Source organism: Pyrus communis, chromosome 3 (assembly GCF_963583255.1).
Source record: "Pyrus communis chromosome 3, drPyrComm1.1, whole genome shotgun sequence".
NCBI lineage: Eukaryota > Viridiplantae > Streptophyta > Magnoliopsida > Rosales > Rosaceae > Pyrus > Pyrus communis.
Genome location: NC_084805.1, coordinates 11,840,506 through 11,857,795, shown reverse-complemented (window position 1 = coordinate 11,857,795; position 17,290 = coordinate 11,840,506). Strand labels below are relative to the sequence as shown.

The 17,290-nt window shown below is 37.3% G+C and overlaps 1 pseudogene; it reads left to right on the top strand.

Moving 5' to 3' along the window:
* Positions 1 to 11,113: 11,113 nt before the first annotated feature.
* Positions 11,114 to 16,906, top strand: LOC137729410 (alpha-L-fucosidase 2-like; annotated as a pseudogene).
* The last annotated feature ends 384 nt before the right edge of the window (positions 16,907 to 17,290 follow it).

Genomic DNA, 17,290 nt, shown 5'->3' with positions numbered 1-17,290 from the left:
TCTCATCTTCCTCCTTGCATTTTTCTTTCTCATTTTCTCCTTCTAACCTTTCATCTGCCTCGCTGGGTTTTGAAGTCTTTCTCTAGGAGAGGGAGAAAGAAAGGAGCGATGCAATCTGGGCTCTTCGAATTTGCAAAAATACAAAGATCAATCACCTATAAGCAGTGCAATCTAGGCAAGTCCATGATGTCGAAACCAAATTCGAATTTGAATCTGGTCTCGTCGGAAAAGATGGTGGTGTTTCTCGGTGAGATTTCGTTAGTGTAGGAGTGAAAGAGGACAAACGAGAGATGGAAGGACAGATAGAGGTAAAAACAATGCTGTTGGGTATGAATCAAAGGTTAATAACAGTGATCGTTGAAGTTGGGAGTGAACAACATTGTGGCAACGTACGCGACGACGACCTTCCAATTGGAGTCGGCGACATCTTGCAATTGGCATTGTATGTAAATTATTTAATTCCCTAAGGTCATTTTGAGATTTGAAGGTTTCATAAAAGGCCTCAGTACCTCTCGGAAAATAGGTTTGTGCATAAGTTATGGAAGCAACAGAAGTAGGTTTTTCAAAGCTAGCTTTTGCTCCTTTGGATTTTTGCTTGTCACCTAAAATTGTGTAATAAAGATGATTTTGAATGTTTACCAAACACATAAAAACTCACAACTTTTTTTTATACTTTTTATTTTTATTTTTATTTTAGCAGCACGAAACTGGTACTTAATCTTTTAATCTTTCCGAAATAAGCTAACTTCGAAGTAAGGAGTACTGAGTTGAAACACAAGTAAGCTTGTAGGCACGGGACATAGTTCATTAAAACTCCCTTTTGTGATGTTGATTAGCAAAAACGTCAGCTCCGAAACTTAGTGTTTATAAATATTCCCATCTGGATGTCTGGAGTACCACCTTACTCTGCTACATGTATTATATATTAAACCCATGGAAAACCTTTTGACCTGGACTTGCAGTAATGCATTGACCATAATAAGGATGAAAGGTGTTGAATCATACTTGATTCCGTTTGTTCTTTCACCTTTGATAGGAGCATATTCATGCGACTTAAATGGCTTGTTCTCGTGCATTTACGTTATGTTTCTTTAGTTATTTTAGTACTTTAAGCTATTTTCGTGTGTTTGTAGGCCGAAAGGGCTAAAGGAGCAAAAAGATGCATTTTGAAGACTTTTGGAGCACTTTTGGGCTAAGGATGGATAGCTTATGCTTGGAGCCAAAGTGTTGGACGAAATTGAAAACCTAATTGAAGACCAAAGTGTTGGAACCTTGTTCCCTTTAGTTTTAGGATATTTAAACCTTTCCTATATCCTTAGTCGTGCATAACATTCCAACATTCCACTCCTTCATTCACCACTTATCATATCATACACTTATCTTATCATCACCACATATCATTCATTTATTACTTATCATATCATTCATTCATCTACATATCAATAACCACTTATCATTCATTTATTACTTATCATATCATTCATTCATCTACATATCAATAACCACTTATCTTATCACTCAACATATCATTCATTTATCACTCAACATATCATTCACTTATCACTTATCACTTCCATTCACTTATCACTTATCACTTCCATTCACTTATCACTCACCACATATCATTCATTTATCACTTAACATATCATTCATTTATCACTTAACATATCATTCATTTATCACTTAACATATCATACACTTATCATAATCATTCACTTATCACTTATCATAATCATTCACTTATTCTTTCATCATTCAACCACCAATTCAACACATGCATTTCAAACCTTTCAACACCCTCTAATCATCTCCCTTTAAGTTATGATTTTATTTCCTAACCCTACATGCATTATTTATTAGCATCTTCACATGCATTCACACACACTTCACACAAACAAACAACTCAAAACCGTGAGCTCCCATTCCCTTATGCCATTTTCAGATTTCCACCCACTAACCTAGTCATCAACACATGCATTCCCTTCACATTCACCCACATGCACTCCCACTCTTTAATCATATGCACTCCCATCATAATTCCACCACCAATTCAGCCACAAAACATTATCATTGCACCACATTCAACCACTCCACATCCCTCACCAAGAAATCATTCAACACATGCATCCATAATCAATTCTCCAACCTTTGCCGTGACCTTCATTCCCATTTCCAACATTTTCACATGCATTTCCAGCTTTCACATGTCTTCACATTCATTTCCAAACAAGCATTCCTTCTTTAATTCACATGCATTCGCATTCATTCACCATTAGCTTTATTTCTCATGCAAACACATTTATTTCCAGCACCAAACCCCTTGTTGCCGTGAGTTCCCTACCTTTTCAGCATTCCATTTCATCATTTCACCAACAATTCAGCCACATTCCACATGCATAACCAACCTAGTGTCACTCCCATTCATTCCCTTTAATCATTTAGCCATTATCATACATTTATTCTCCCATAAACAACCCAACAATGCCGTGAGTTCCCACTCCCATTTCCAGCTTTCCATAACTTTTCCTAGTTGTTTTATTACATACATTCCCCCTTCATTATTCCAAACACATGCACCCATAATCATTCATCCCCTCCTAGCTGCAATATTCCCTCTTTTGGTCCCCCCCATTTCACCTATAAATAAGCATCCAACACTCCTCAAAATTCATTCACTCCCCACTCCATCTCCATTTCTCACACCACAACTAACACAAACACTTCCCCTTAGAATCCAAAACCGTGAGTCCCCCTTCCACTTCTCCTCCATTGCTTCCATTTCCACCACTCCTCTACCATTTCCATAATCCCCCAAACCTCACCTTAGACCTTGTGCTACAATAACGAGGAAGATAAGAGGGCCTAAACGTTCATACAATTCAAGTTTGAGTTGTTGGAATGTTTAGGTGTTTCTTTGATTTCAAAGTTTAAATTCAATTCTCTTTGTTTTGTACGTATGAGGAATGGAAGAGAAGAGTGCCTAAACGTTCATACAATTCAAGTTTGAGTTGTTGGAATGTTTAGGTGTTTCTTTAATTTCAAAGTTATGAGGAAATAAACCCCCCTTTAGCTAGGGGGTGATTCGAAACTATGTTTATATTTGCAATATGAATTGATTAACTTTCGTTGGAATTTCATAAGTTGTTGATTCAATTTGTTTAACCGTTTGATTGATAACTTATTTATGTATGTTTATTAAGAATGCGCGCTTAATTTTCATGCATGAATATGACGCTAGAATATAAGTGAGTTTCACCTAATCGTTATGAACTTATATTCACAAGTAGTGGAGGTTGCTTATAAACAATCGCGTTAAATGAATTCTTGGCATAAGTTTCATGCGTATTCCATAGTAACGAATGCCTCGTCAACACTTATAGTTTTCATAATGCTTAATAATCTTTGATTGTATCTTTATTGTGCTTTTCACGAAAAGGACTTTTGGAGAATGTGGTGAATTGCGTTGCGCTAACCCATCCAATTCATTAACTTAAGGAAAACTTGACGGTTAATTTAAGCGGACCTAATTAACCCGGAGTGTTGAGTTTCATAATTTATCGAAAGACCAACTGAGAATCAATCTTGTATGCAAGTGTAACATGTGTGGAGAAGAACCCCTTGGCTATTCCATCATCCATATTTTCATCATATTTATATTTACGTTTTGCCTTTAATTACAATTTGTGCAATTTAGTTAATTTCGTCAAATCAAACCCCCCCTTTACTTTCTTGTTCTTTAGTGCTTAGAATCTGTTTAGTTTATGTTTTAAAGTATTTTTGAATTCTTTGAGTCTAGTATAGTGTTTTAAACTTTATTTTACGTTTTTGAGTTAGTTTCCAAGAGATTTGCAATCCCTCCTAATCCCCGGTCCAGAACGATCCCTACTTATACTTATACTACAATTGTCAAAAGAGGGTTTAATTTGTGTGCATATAAATCACGCATCAACCTTGCACCTATTCTAGGTCAGAGGATTCTAACGGTGCAACATGTAACCAAGAAGGGATTTTTTTCACAGTCCGAATTGCTGATTCATGAAACATTTTTTGAATTCCTTTGTCAAACCATATGTGTTAGACCTGAGCATTTCTGATCAGATTACACTTATCTAGCTTTGCTAAGGCACTTCTATGTATCGGAGCTCTATTGAAATAAAATTCCTCTTGCGGATGTCGTAGTCTAGATGCCTCATTCGGACCTACTTAACACATGGTGTTGCAGAACGTACTTCACTTAGTATGCTGGTTTGGGATGGAATTAGTCATACTTAGGGTCGGAGTTCAGAGTCACCCTTAGAAGATTTCTAGATCACCCCCTTTCAACTATTCCCTCGAATGGTGTAGAGCCCAAGTTTGAATGTTAAACCCATAACCTTTTTGGTTGTATAATCTTTATGAAGGCTGGTGGGTGCTCTGAACTTCTAAATCAGGGCACCATATGCCAATACCCGTAGCTCACCAATCATGACCGCACTTGTTATGGCTTAAACCTTTCAAGATGTTTACCATATCATACAAGATGGGCTTAACAGAGACTCATTTGACCACTTTGAATTTTTAAATTTGCATTTGTGTGAAGTTTCAAAGTTCTTCATAGTTCTAGAATTTAGGGTATTCCATATGCCACAATGAATGGTGTAAGAAAGAACAAATGATGGTGAGGATCTGAAAAGATCATTCACAGTTTTGGAGCGATATCACGGTTTGGACCAAGGTTGTTCACCTGTTGGATGGGCATTCAACAAGTTTTTCTGTTTGTCTTTGATGATGCCTTTAAGAAGTCCAGAGGATATTTAGGGATAGATAGTGTGTCACCTTAAAAGTTTGATTACTTACGGTGCACACCAATTCTTAGATTATTGGGACTCCAAGACTTATAGGAAACCTTTTGATTCCTTACTAGATTAGACTTTTGTCTCTTGCGGAATAAGCATGATTATTTCAGCGAAGTTGCTCAGACTTCGCCCACTACCTCGAAATATGATGATGGTGGCACCATTCCTCTGTTTGATCCAGCTCTGCTTGGAGTTGTTAATTCCATAACTAGACTACAAAAGCATTTTGTACTTAGATCCACCTTACTCTGAATGGTTCAAAGTGATAGAAAGTAATTCGTCATTCAGACTTCTTCAAGTGTAAGAATCTGGATTCATAACCACCATGTGCTGTATGAGTCTTTCAGATTTATGATTTTTTTTCTTCTTACTCTGTATGGTATGCCCCCTATCGTTTTCCATTACAAGCTAGTAGTGGAGGAGGACAAATGTAGAGTTGTCATGCAATGCTTAATGGGTGACCTTCGATTTTAGCTCATTGGAGTGGACTTAAATTGGTTGGAACCCTTAAGTTAACCATTGACTTGATCATGACTATGTACATTGTGAACTCATAGGTCGTTGCAACACATTGACGTTGTCTGATATGAATTCAGAGGGAGAAGAATCCCGTAGAAAATTCTAGCATATGCTATAAATGGTAAAATGGCAATAACATCTTCCACGTAACTTGGATTTGAGTTCTGCAAATTCTGCTGAAAGCTGACTTCTGTACCTTCGCAATAATATATGGCATGAAACCTAGTTTGCTCTGATAAGGTACAGTTTAATTTGGGAAGCTGGTAATGATGTTGAGATGTGCTGTTTGTGCTGGCTTGCTGTTCAGCTGTTTTGTGTGCCAGATTTAAGGTCGTTCAAAATTTTGGAAAAGTAAGAATATTGTAGCTCAACTTCTTATCTTTCCAGGCATATGTGGCATGTCATGGTGAAAAATCAGGAAGGCCTTGAAATCTTTGTTCACCATAACTGAGTAGTTCTGATGGGAATGCAGCTTCGAATACTTCATACGTATAACTGGGCGTCTTAGCTTTTGTCTCCAATGGTCCTTGTGTGAAATTCATCTGGGAAGTCAACTTTTTGTTGAAAATCATTCAAGTGCGCATAATGGCTTTAGGCACAATTACATTGCCCCCAAAGTTTTCCATAAACACTTTCCCCTGTCAAAGTGTTGATGGACTTGAACTGAGTTGCATGTAGGCTTCATATAAGAGGTCCACGAGTTGAATATGCAATGAGATGAGGGTCCACACAGAGCCAAATTGGCCTTCGCTTGGGAACTCTTTGTGAATTAGGTCCATGCTTGGCGAATTTGCTTAGGTACGCCTCTTCCTAAGTTATGGGATTATCATCTCTCTTTTTTTTTTTTTTTTTTTTTTTTTTTTTTTTTTTTTTAACTCTTTGTGTCGTAACGCAATCATGACACCGTGTAGTTGAACTGTCATGATTCATATTTAGGTTCAGAACCCCAAACTTAAGACTTAGTTTTGGAGTTGAAATTTATCTTTTCTAGGGGTAACTTGTCCCCAGTGTCCTTTGTCCCTTCTTGAGACTTTGCCATGCTTATCAAAGAGGTTGTGTATTTGTCAAAGTTACTGTGAAATTGGTACCAGGAGGACTATCCTACAAATAAAAGTTAACTATGCACAATAGACTAGACAAATGAGCTAGTCAACTAGTTACAAGTTAGTCAATGATAAAAAGTACAGTTGCAAGAATAAATCGTAATTGACCAGTACGTTCAACTAATCAGAGTCTACCCAAATCAGTTTCACAACGACAATTCTTAAACTTGAACACAATTTCATATCAATTCATTATGCAAACAACAATGAAAAATAAATTATGAATTAAAGTGTGCTGGATTGACTAGTCAAGCTTATTAGTCAACTAAGTACAGATTCATCAGTTAATCAAACACAAATCTATGAATCAATCTTAGTTCATTATTAGTTATCCTAGTCAACAACAATTCAGTTCATTGCTCATAATATGCAGTGTAAACTTTGTCGCATGCACATATCAAATAACAACTCATAGGATGCGTGAAACATATGCTAGTAAATAAGATATGTGGACAAGCTTAAGAGCAAAGAACGAAAGAAGTTTTTGGCCAGAAAAATCACCTTTGGGTTAAAAACCTAGGGACTCTCCACTAAGTCCAATCCACTAATGCGAATAAAGTTCTTACAAAGTACCATGCAAAGCTCAATTCATAGACCTAGTCTACGGAGTAACTTTATCTTTGTGCAACTTTACTTTGTACAAGTTGCGGATTCCTTCGGTCTTCATGAAGTGCAGCTCCTCTTGAGCTCTTCACCTTATGGCACCGAAATGTCATCTCCAATCTTCACAAGATGGCAACTCCTCCATAACTCTTCACCTTGTGGCACCAAGACCAAGACCAACACCAACAAATGCACATGTTATGACAATGATGATAGTGTGCAATCTAGATTCAATGACTAGTCGGTTTCATCAGTCAAACAGTTGAAAGAAGAAACTGACATGAATCCAAAAATGGGGTCAACTTAAAGATTTGAAACTTGAAGAACTTGACCACCAAAATAAAACAAAACCATGAAGACAATGCTATCCTAATGTGCAATGATTAGGTGTTTGGTGCATGAATATGGTTTTGTGGCTACGGTTTCAACGAAGAACACAAGAGGTAGCTCAAAGCTAAAAACACTATTTTCAGAAAATGTAAACTTCCTAGCCAAAATAAATAAGCATATAAACAAGATTTAAGCATGTAATTTCAAAGATAAATTTGTAAACATTCAATGAAGAACATTACCCATAAAAATTGCTTGATGCTCCTAAGGGATCTGAGATGGAGATGAAAAATAAAGCTCTCTAAAAATTTTCTCTCTCAGCCCAAGAAAAAATGAGCCCTAGCTCCACTTTTAAAGAGAGTCATGGATATTTCAGACAAAGGGAGCAAGGAGACACGTGTCAAAAGCCAAAGTAATCGTTTCAAATCAATGGTGAGAAAATCACATAGAAAAAAGGTGTTAGTCAGCCCATGTGGGTTGTCTTAAAGTGTGTGCCCAGCAAATTGGAAAATATCGCGAGGTTTTGACGAGACAGAACCACTAGATAGAATGAACCTGGAAATATAAGCATCAAATGCATATGTGTGAACAAACCTTTGATGTGAGAAGTCAAACCCTTGAGTGAATATTTCCAACAATGGCAACCTTTTAGTGCAGAGTATGTCCTAAGACTAATTTGAGCATGTGTGTTACATATTACATTGTTGACAAGGAAAGCCAAACATAAAAGTCTAAACTTCACAATCTCCCCCTTTGGCTTTCCTTGACAAAATACCCTAAGCCTAAAATAATATCACTCACCCATACTTAACAGATGAACAAAGAAACGGATCCTACAAAATAACAAATCTTGACAAGAACAAGTGAAATTTACCATGGGTAAAAAATCCCAAGGTATGAAACATAAATAAAATTTTTCTCCCCCATTTTGTAATGGTAAAAGAAAGTCAAGGTGGAAAATCACATGCAAGGGCATGAAATAACACAATTAGATGAGCAACAAGTAAGCATAAGTCATAAAGATAATCCTGAGTAAAGTACAAGTTATGCAACTTAGTACAAAATCCTAAAAGGAGAACTACTCTCCTAAAATTAGTATTTTCCTAAAAATAACTCCCCCATAAGCAATACCCCAACAACTTTCAAGTTAAAACGTATGAGAGAAACAAAATTACGTAACTCCACCAAATAGAACTCGTCCTCAGAGATATAGTCACCCAACCCAAACTAACCCGAGATTAACTCAATCAAATTTCAATAGAATAGAGGTTCAAATACAAAAATAGGTCAAGTTTGCCTAACATGGTAATGAGACAAGGATGAATAGTGCACCCACATTGTTGTTTTCTAGAAGGCTTCGTTTTGGAAAGTATGGACCAAAAAGTTAAATACCCAAAAGGCACATAAGAAAGAGAAAGCATATAATGCAAAACTTTCGCAGCTTCAAGAGTGAGAGTTCCATTGTTGGGTCCAAGAATGTTCCAACAAGGAACGTCTGGCCAATTACGATTGAACTTACTCCAAAATTCCTTCATTTGATCATTTTTTTGCCCAAAGTAAATTCGCATGTTAATATAATGATTTGGATGGGGGAATAAGAATTCACTTTCAATGAAACCATCAATTATTGGAACCAAATTCGCGCACATCCGCAGATGAAGGCGAGAACCAAGTCAGAATTGTCCATGATCACCAACGAGGGGAGAATGGGGTTGATTTTTTTTTTTTTTTTTGGGGGGGGGGGTGTGTGTGGTTTAATCCGGAAGGACTACCTACACACCCAATCTTACTAAAATCTTGATTATGTTGCCTAATCCCTAAGATATCCTAATTTGACTCTAATTAGGGTTTCCTTACTGAAGAGACAAGTAACGTCTTCAATGAGCTTAAGCCTAGTCTGGCTGTCTGACTTCACTTGGTATTCTGACTTCATCTCACTAAGGCTGGTCCGATTTGACTAAGATGCCGATAAAAGTAACTTGTTCTGATTCACATCATGCCTATCAGCTTGTTCGCCTAATCATCATGTGCTATGGTCATTCTGTTCTTTCTTGCCACCTAAGGTACCACAGGTCTTGGCTCCAGAAAATCAAGATCCCACATTATACGATCACCGTTCCTCAATGAAAGAAAATCTATTTGCGTTTTTGGAGACCCACTCTTGTAGGTGATCACATGCTCTTCTCTCTTTTTAAAGAAGGTGTTGTCTAAAAAGAGATTTTCTCGTTAAGGTTTCTATATTCCATGTTCCTAAACACATTACACTCTCTTGAACCCTACCCTCATGTCCTAATTTTTTAGCCCTAGGACGGTCAGAATACTTCTTTATTATTATTATTAATTTTTTTTTTTTTGAATGTCAATTCTAACAAAATTTTAATTGTACTTGCTGGGCAAAGTAAATGGGTGTCCATAAAGGAATTTTGAGTGTAAAACAAGTGAATAGGCAAATTACTTGGTGGGCAGAGTAATGAGGTGTCCAGAAAAGAATAAGTGAAATCATATCTTCTTGGCGATTACGAAAAGGAAACTTATATGCTACCTTTTTTTTTGGAAGGAACTTATATGCTACCTTTGGCAAAACTTTATTTTTTGGGAAAGAGTTGAGTGCAAAATACTCTGCTTACTAAGAATGGACCAACAGCGAGAGAGAGAGAGAGAGAGAGAGAGAGAGAGAGAGAGATTGTTTTAATTTAAACATGTTACACTATTCAACAATATTGCTTTTAAATATCCAAATCACCAACAATTTTAGCCGTGGGCCCGACCTGACATATTCCTTTTAACATACATATTCACCGCTGAGAGGACATCGGGATGAACACAAGACAAATCTTTCTGGGTTGGCTCGTGATTCTCGTCAGCTCTGCAACATTATGTACCTACCGCGGCGTGACAACCCACGTTCAACAAACAATAATTAATGCCACTCTAATGTCATCATTCGGGGATCATGATCCTATCCGAATTCTTTTGATCAAGATTTTGGAGATTGGATCATCTTATTCGTTAATTCGTCATCGTGCGATAAAAAATTATTTTAAATTTTTATTTAAAATTTAACACAAGCAAGTCCCGACTATCTCGATGCCATGCAAGAGAAACTTACATCGTATATGTCATTGTGGAGTTCAACACCAATAACATAACAATAAGCATAAATGTTTTTCCACATCATTGATACCAAAATAAGAAAAACTATCATCGATATGACACACCACCGTGATATATAACTGTATTATGAAAATCCTTCTCCATGTCACACACTCACCCTACTTCAAATTTATCTCAATCATCATTTGCGATATGAAACACCTAATCACAAATCCAAATCACAACAATCTATATATGAGTTTGTTTGGAAAACTTTTAAGATAAATGAAAGTGCTTTTAAAGAAAATACTTTTGGATTCTAAGAGCACTTGAAATGCTTCATATAAGAAACACAAGTTATTTGCTTCATATAAGAAACACAAGTTATTTGCTTCTTGTAGAAAAGAAAGTGCTTTTTTTTTTCAAAACTCGCTTGCATTTTAACTAACGATTGATTTCAAATATATTTTTTTATCAAAAACACTTTCAAACGAGCTATTTAGGCTATTAGTGGAAAAGTAAAAAACTTTGCAAAGCCTTTTTCTTGCCTTTTTTTTGTTTTTTGTTTTTTTTACCTGAAGCTTTCCAAAGCCAAAACAGGAGAGTAGAAAACAAACAAACAATGCCGTGATGCGTGGGACCCCCATTGGTTTACTACATGCCGTGACGTTGAAAGCCTCAACAAACCAAAACGAACCGCACCTCTGTTTTCAGCACTTCCTCTGACCCACTCACTCTTCACTTCATCCACTGGTCTTCAAAAATCCACAATTCCTAAACCAAAAATCACAACAAAGGCACAAGCTTTTCTTCTTCTTCTTCTTCTTCTTCTTCTTCTTCTTCTTCTTGTGCAATGGAGGATGATGGTGAGTGGGTTCTGGTGCGGAGCCCTGCAGAGAAGGACCTGTGGACGCCATCTTTAGTGGAGGAGGAGGGCGAGGAGAGTTCGAGGCCTCTGAAGGTCACATTTTCTGGGCCTGCAAAGCACTGGACTGATGCTATACCAATTGGGAATGGCAGGCTTGGAGCCATGGTTTGGGGTGGTGTGGCATCAGAAACTCTCCAACTCAATGGTAATAAGTTGAAAGCTTTTGATGGCATTGTGTTGATTGCGACTTCTGTTTTGTAGGGTTTTTTGTGTTTTGTGTTTCGTTTGCTTCAATTGAAATGCTTGGTGTTTTGAGTTATTTTTTTTAATTTTTTTGTCCGAAAAAAAAAAAAGATTAGAGAGACCAAGAATAGGAAGTTAGAAATCTTGGAATGATTTGGCATGATTAGAGTTAGCTCGTGAGAAGACTATGGCCTGTTTGGGGTCCAGAATTGGATTGGATCCTCTCTGGATTCAGTGTATGTGGAAGGAAGAAATGGATGTCAGACATTCAAGATGTTTGTTTAAGTAGAAGGTAGAAGATTGATTAGTAATGAAGAAAACTTAAGGGTCTGTTTGGTATTTTATTCGAAAATTCATTATTTCTCAAAACATTTTTTGAAAATAATTTTTTTAAGACTCAAAAACTTGTTTGGTATGAGATTTAAAAATTTTAAATGTTGACATTTAAACTGGACAAAAAGATCCAAAAAGAGGGGTCGTAGGACAGGGAGAAAGGAGGAAAGCAAAGTAAGAGATGAATGAAGGAAAGAGAAAGAAGAGAGAGGATCAGAGGAGATAGAGAGGATCAGGAGAGAGAGAAGAACCAAGAGAATAAAGAGAGCGGATTGGAAAAGAGACAAAAAAGGAAAAAAAACAAGAGGAGGAGAGAGAAAGAAGAAGAAGAAGAGAGAGAGAGAGAGAGAGAGAGAGATTCAGAGTGCGAGGGGAGGAGGGAGAGAAAAGAAAGGAGTGACTTTAAGTTTAAAAACTCACTTTTTGTGTTTTTAGAGAATATATATGTTTCCTTTGTGAATAAACCATCTTATACTCCTTTAACTTAGACAACATTGGGAAGTTTTGCATCCATTTCTTCATTCAACTTGCAATGAGTCTAGTGAATTGTCGGATCCAATCCTAGACATCAAACGGCCTATAGGTATCAAACATGATCTAGGAAGCTTTCTTCATTTGGCTTTGTTGTAATCAGACAGCATTATGATTGCAAATCTCCCGAGTTTGCGCATATGAATTCTCAAACAGCTTGATCCTTGGCGGATGAGAAATATGGGAGCGCAACCAAAATTGAAAATAATGCTTAGGAATTAGGATTGTTTTAAAATATGTTTTTTTCCCTAATCATGAAACGTTTATTATATGTCTCCGTCTCTCAAACACAGAGAGTAAGATTATAGTGAAACTCATTGCATGAAGTTTAAATTTCTGTAGAGGACACACTCTGGACTGGAAATCCTGGTAACTATACCAACCCAAAAGCTCCAGAGGTACTAACAGAGGTTAGAAAACTTGTTGACGATGGTAAATATGTCGAAGCTACTGAAGCAGCCGTCAAGTTGTCAGGAGAAGCTTCTGCTGTATGTAACTTCATTAGCTTCAGTTTATACTATCCTTCTTCGTTTTTGTTTTTTACTCATTACAATGAATTGAGTTCACTATTTAAGCACATTGTAATACTGTAAAATGTGGTATGTGCAATTCAATGGAACTACGAATTTTTGCTGATAAGTTCACGGTGGGATCTTAACTTAATAAGGTACATAGAGTACAAATATCTATCTTATAGACATCTGTTTTTAAATGTCATTAGTGCCTTGTACTGTCAATGTAGTTTTAATTAAACAGTTAACGGCTTCTTTTAATTGTTATGCAAATGCAAGCTTTATCTTACCGATGGTGCTAGATATTGGATGAGTTGCGTGTCTGTGAGGGTGCTTATATCTGAGATTAGTTTCTTGTTTGATGAAGGTTTATCAACCACTCGGTGACATCAACCTGGAATTCGGTGACTCTCATCTCAAATATGATGAAGAAACTTACAGCAGAGAGCTAGATCTGGATACTGCAACAGCAAGGATACATTACTCAGTGGGCGATGTAGAATATACGAGGGAGCACTTTTCGTCTTATCCTAATCAAGTGATTGTGACAAAGATCTCCGCTAGCAAACCAGCGTCCCTATCATTTACGGTTTCTCTAGACAGCAAGTTACAGCATAATTCAAATGTAAATGGTAATAAGCAAATTATACTACAAGGAAGTTGTCCTGGCAATCCAAATGGGATTCTGTTTTCGGCAGTTCTTGATTTGCAGATTAGTAACGGCAGTGCTGCCATACATGTTTTGGATGACAACAAATTAAGGGTTGAAGATTCAGATTGGGCTGTTTTGCTTCTTGTGGCCTCATCATCATTTGATGGACCATTTACTAAGCCCTCTGATTCTAAGAGGGATCCGATTTCAGAGTCTCTTACTGCATTGAATTCAATAAGAAATTTTTCGTATTCGGATCTTTATGCTTATCATTTGGATGACTATCAGAATCTTTTCCATCGTGTCTCGTTGCAGCTTTCTAAGAGCTCCAAGAACAATTTAGGAGATAAAACTTTGGAGGCAAAGAAACGTATGACCAATTTGAATATAAAGGGAAGTGATGATGCCTTCGTTTCAACTGCTGACCGGGTGAAATCCTTCAAAACTGATGAAGATCCTTCCTTTGTGGAACTTTTATTCCAGTATGGCCGGTATCTGCTTATTTCTTGTTCACGGGTTGGAACTCAAGTTGCAAACCTGCAGGGTATATGGAGCAAGGATCTTTACCCTCCATGGGAGTAAGTATCTCTCTCTCTCCCCTCTCTACCTCCAAGGGTATCAGCCTGTTAGCATGTCATACATGGCACAACTAAACTCACCCTTCCGAACATATTGCATAAACATATTACATTGACCAAGTAATTTGGCCCCCTTCTATTTGTCAGAGGTTTTAGTAATAATTTGAGGTGGTTTTTCATTACAACTTCGTACTTGCAGTGGCGCTCAGCATCTAAACATAAATCTTCAAATGAATTACTGGCCATCCCTTCCTTGTAACCTAAGAGAATGCCAGGAGCCCTTATTTGATTACACATCTTCTTTATCCATCAACGGGAGTAAAACGGCTAAGGTGGAAATTCTCCCTTTCTAGTTTAAATTCACAGCCTTAACTTTCGGTGCACTGTGCATTACTTTTCTTATTAATTCACTTAGCTCATTTCAGGTGAACTATGAAGCCAGTGGTTGGGTTGTGCATCAAGTGTCTGACATATGGGCGAAAACATCACCCGATCGAGGTCAAGCTGTGTGGGCTTTATGGCCAATGGGAGGAGCCTGGATTTGTACTCATCTATGGGAACATTTTACTTATACGATGGACAAAGTGAGCTCCTAAGTCTTGTTATATGTGTTGCTTATCTTATTCGAGTACGGTTTCTAGTAGGTAAATGATCACTAATTTTTCTACATCATTAGGATTTTCTAAAAAACAAGGCATATCCTTTGTTGGAAGGATGTACATCATTTCTGCTAAATTGGTTGATTGAAGGCCGTGGAGGGTATCTTGAAACCAACCCGTCAACTTCTCCAGAGCACATGTTTATTGCTCCTGATGGTAAGCAGGCAAGCGTGAGCTACTCATCAACCATGGACATATCAATCATCAAAGAAGTTTTCTCTGCAATACTTTCTGCGGCTGAGGTTTTGCTCCAATTTTGTGCTAGCAGTGATTCCTACTTAGCTATATAAACTATGGACCGTCTAACAGTAATTCTTTAAAAATCAGATTTTGGGAAAAACACAGGATGCTCTTGTTGGAAAAGTTCGTGAGGCTCAATCTCGGCTGCCACCCACAAAAATTGCTAAAGATGGTTCTATCATGGAATGGGTAAGCTAGAGATCGCACATTCCATTTTTCAGGAATTCGTTTCCAGGTCTTGTAATGTCTGATGACACACTTGTATAGAATTGCCAAATTAATTGTAAGCTAATATTGATATCTGTAATGTTGCAGGCACAAGATTTTGAGGACCCAGATGTGCACCATCGACATGTATCACACCTGTTTGGCTTGTATCCAGGACATACAATAACCGTTGAGAAAACTCCATATCTCAGTAAAGCTGTCGATTATACACTCGTTAAAAGAGGTTCGTACATTGTAATTGATAACTGAATTTAGATGCCAATTGGAATGACCTGAAAAGTAGTTGTAATTAGTGTATCACGTGAACCAAACAACTTACGATTACATGAATCAGGATAACATTGGATGTATCGGTGACGCAGATACGTTACAAATGACATTTGAAGAAAGGTGATGATATCAAACTGAAAGTAGGACTTTTGACATTCAACATTACCCCTGAGGTTTGGTTTTGCTCAGGCCTTCTGCGACAGTCCAATTTAATGGTGTTACAAAAGATCACCCTACCCAAGAGTTCATCCAACTATGACTAGCTACATACATAAGACTCTTGTTTACTTCAGGAAACCCAACATGGTTCTAGAAAATGTAGAACAATAAATGAAAGTTGACATGGTTAGCAACTAAATACTGTTATATTTGTATACTTTAAAACAGGAGAGGAGGGTCCAGGATGGTCGACTACATGGAAGACTGCGTTGTGGGCACGTCTTCACAATAGTCAGCATGCATATCGTATGGTAAAGCATTTGATTGACTTGGTGGATCCAGATCACGAAAGCGATTTTGAAGGAGGACTATACGGTAACTTGTTCACTGCACATCCCCCTTTCCAGATTGACGCCAACTTTGGGTAAGCCGCATGAGTTAATTTTCTATTGAATCAGTTTCGTGACAAGTTATCTCCTTCGTATGTCTCAATTCCAACTGTTCATATGCGTCAATAGACCAAACACTTTTCTGAGTGAAAAAGATTGGTAGCTTGACAGCGATGGTAATTCTGTATCTTTTGGTGCCAGTTTTTCAGCAGCAGTTGCAGAAATGCTTGTCCAAAGCACCGTCAAGGACCTGTATTTTCTTCCCGCTCTTCCACGGGTTAAATGGGCAAACGGTTGTGTGAAAGGACTGAAGGCTCGTGGCGGGGTGACAGTCAATATATGTTGGAAGGAAGGTGACCTTCATGAAGTTGGTCTTTGGTCTAAGGACCATAACACCACGAAAATATTACATTATAGTGGAAGTACAGTTATAGCAAACATATCATCTGGCAGGATCTATACGTTCAACAGACAGTTAAAATGTTTGAGGACAACATATCTCTGAGAGCAGCATATTGTCGTCAAGCTTTGAGGTTAAATTCATCCTATTGATTTATTCCCAATAAACGTGGAAACGAAGTCCCTTCTTCGTTTCTTCTTTTGTATCCGTGATTCAGTGTCATGTCCATCCATTTGTTGTGAGAAACTTTTTGAAGCTGATTTTAGTTTAGCAAATGAGAGAATAATCCAAGATGTTTTACTTGTATTATCATTAGCAACACTACAAAGAATTCTCTAAGAGTTTTATTTGTGAGTTGTCATTGGATTCTCATGTGACAACCCGTTCCTAATTTTCCATATAATTTCCTTCCAGAGTGTGTAAAATGACTATTATGCCCTTGTTGGCAAAGTAGAACCTGACGTGGACGTTGTTATTCGGCTTTTAATTCAATTTTCCTATTACGGTAGTTAAATAGTATTCGTTGTTACAAATGTGTCAACGCGAGTTAGGCCCAAATCGGATTTGTAATGATAAAGTTACTCTTAGTTAAAGTATGTTAACAACGGGTAGAATTGTATACGCGTGTGCTAATTATTTAGTGTTAGAAACACTATTTTTAATAAGGAGACAGATTTTGTGTACAATTTATATTGTACAAATTTGATCTCTTTCCATTTTAAAAAGGTGTCCCGTGACCCTATCT